Here is a 2,927-nt window from a genome sequence, read left to right as displayed (position 1 = left end):
TGTTTGACCTTATCAACAGTTTTTAGATCAAAAGGAAAGTGTTTGTGTTCTAGTGTATGATCTATGGTGCATAAGGATGCAAAGGAGCATGCTGTCTTCATGCATGCAATGGAGGGGTAATGGTATTTTCAAAATAGTTATCATTGTCTAAAATCTAAACTTTCAAGTATCAGCATTCTACATGTCACTTATTGTACTGTTTCTGACAAGTATGTGAACTAGTGTAGTAACAACAATCATTTCCAGCTTTTGCCAATTGGTGAAGCGGTGGGTATTGATCCAGGAGCAGTTCAGTGATGATCATTCCATATGAGTATAGTACACAGAACCTTATGTACTAAAGGGACCTACATCTAGTGTATTATATGTGTGGTGTTATAGTAGTTGGTTGAATTAGTTGAAGGGAACTGCATGACAAGTGTAGCATATACACAAGTGACCTGAGTGCCTCACATAGTTCCCTATCTCAAGCTTCAATTAGAATTCAATGCATGGGAGATACTGATAGGGAGAAGGGGTACTGAAGTTTAGGATGAACTGAGCACTGTTTAGGGAATTCTATTTTACATGATTTGGTAGTTAATTGCTTTTGGAAGTCTATCCCAAGAAAAGTGCTAGTATTATACTCCCAGTGGTTGCATCTGAATGCATTTCTATGGTCTGAAAATATTGTTAATGTTCACAATTTATATGTTAGCTGGTTTATAGTGGTACAAGTGCCCCTCAGGGTAAGGGCTGTTTAGATACTGATGTCATGAGTGATGCCACACATTCAATTGTAATGAACGGTGGGCGGGTGTGGCTATTACATGATTTGTTTAATAAGTGTTGCTATATTATACCTGTATTAGATCTGGAGCTAATGGCACGACGTAACGGTGTACCTGCCATTATCTCAGAAAACTGTGTGCCATGAGGTTACTAGCATCTTGTCCAAACATATGGTCTAGACTAACACATACACTCTACAAGGTATGGTTTCTAATGCACCTATCAAATGTGAAGCCTCACCTCCCCACCCCCCGGGGTCCCCATAAACATATACTGGGGATTTGACATCTACATCTTGCCCCACCCCTGGGGTTTTTGACAATGGCAGTTTGCTGACCCAAAATTATATTACTAGGTAAATCGAATTGGATTCAGTGGAATGGAACGGTGGCTACTTAGGTAATTTCAATTAGTGCTCACCTCTTTATGAAGACCATTAATTTATACTTTAATGCTGTATCCCCATAGGATGGTCTTATTGATCAGTTGTGCACCACATGCCGAGAAAAGTCTGAGTGATATTTGATTTGTAATACAGCAATATACCCCATGCAAAACAGTTTAGCTGTATAAAAATGCCTAACTATATCTCAAACTAAAGGAGCTAAAATCTGATGAGGCCAAGAAATGAATGTTAATACCAGCAACTAACTGGCTATAATTTATAAAAAATTGGTCCTGTATCATTGACTTGTGCAGTCTTAAATTGCTGCATTCCTAATTATTAGTTCCTTGTAATTACCTCTACTTGGCTAGTAATTTAGCGGCTGCCTTTTTCTCCTCTACAATGTCTATTGGAAAGGTACTAATTTACTGGCCAATTAGACTGACAGGGAATTAATTAAGATTACAGTCAGACTGCACAAGTCAATGATAAAGGACCAAGATTATTATAAAACATAATATACTAAGTTGCCAGTATATAATTATATTAACATTGATTTCTTGGCCTCACCAGATAATTAGCTCCTTTAAATACCAGAAACTTTTAGTTTAATGGACCTGTCTTTTTTGTATAGCCAAGCTGTTTTTGTTTGGGGTAGCTGTATTGTATCATAAATCAGTTATCACTCTGGGTTTTTTAGGCATAACGCGTGGCACACGATTCATTGACAAGACTGTCTTATAGGGATACCATCTAAAACAACAATTTAGACATTAAAGTAAAATGGTCTTTGTAAAGAGGTGGTCTTGTTAGAAGATGGTCTTTATAAAGAGGTGACCACTAATTGAAAATATTTAAGTACTATTCCATTCCACTGAATCAAAAATAGCTATTATTATCATCATCATTACAGCCATTGCTTTCATGACCGCCACCTTTGATTTCATAACTTTTTTCACCCAGGCTCTTTGAAGGCTGCACCCTTTTATACAGCTTGGCTGTTTTGCATGGATGTAGGAGTAGCTATCACCTACAAAAACACAAGATGCAAAAACAAAACAACAAACTATACATACACATCAGAAGTTGACAAGTGGGAGGTGAACAGAGCATGTACCTGTGTGCCGATCAGTTTGTGTTTTGTACTTCAGGTTGATGTGTCAAATTTTGTACAATCATCTGAGGCCTCTAAAAAGTAACACCGCATGAAGCACAGAGCATTTGGTGTGCCTGGGCCCTGGGTAAGGGATGACAATTACTTGGTAAATTTTTGGTATACCAGAAGAGATCATCTTTTCTGAGGTGTAGACCAGATGTTACTAGTGGAGTGTTACTTTGGTGACATGACCGCACCTAGCTTTATGGGTCACCAACACCCAACCTGGTACAGGAAAATAATATTGATGGACCATGCCAGTCCCCTGGAGCTCCATGCAACTGGACACTTTCACACGCTCTATGTAGCCAATGAATATATATTATTTTTCTATTTTATTTGGTGCACATTGTTTAAAGAGATTGGTACTGCAATGATCTTGATAATTGTGATGCTTTGCATGTAGGTACCATTGATGGCAATGCCTGAAGTGAAAAGGGCAATACATGGCACAAGATACGAGAGATTGATCTGGCTATCATAACGTGAAACTGCAATGGCCATCCACATTCTAAAAACTAGCTTGTAGTTACATGGAGCCCAGTTATTGCAGCCTACACTATGTAGGTACAGTGGTTATATGTAGTCACTAATACACATCAACTAATGACTGTA

Source organism: Dysidea avara, chromosome 7 (assembly GCF_963678975.1).
Source record: "Dysidea avara chromosome 7, odDysAvar1.4, whole genome shotgun sequence".
NCBI lineage: Eukaryota > Metazoa > Porifera > Demospongiae > Dictyoceratida > Dysideidae > Dysidea > Dysidea avara.
This window is presented reverse-complemented; position numbering follows the sequence as displayed.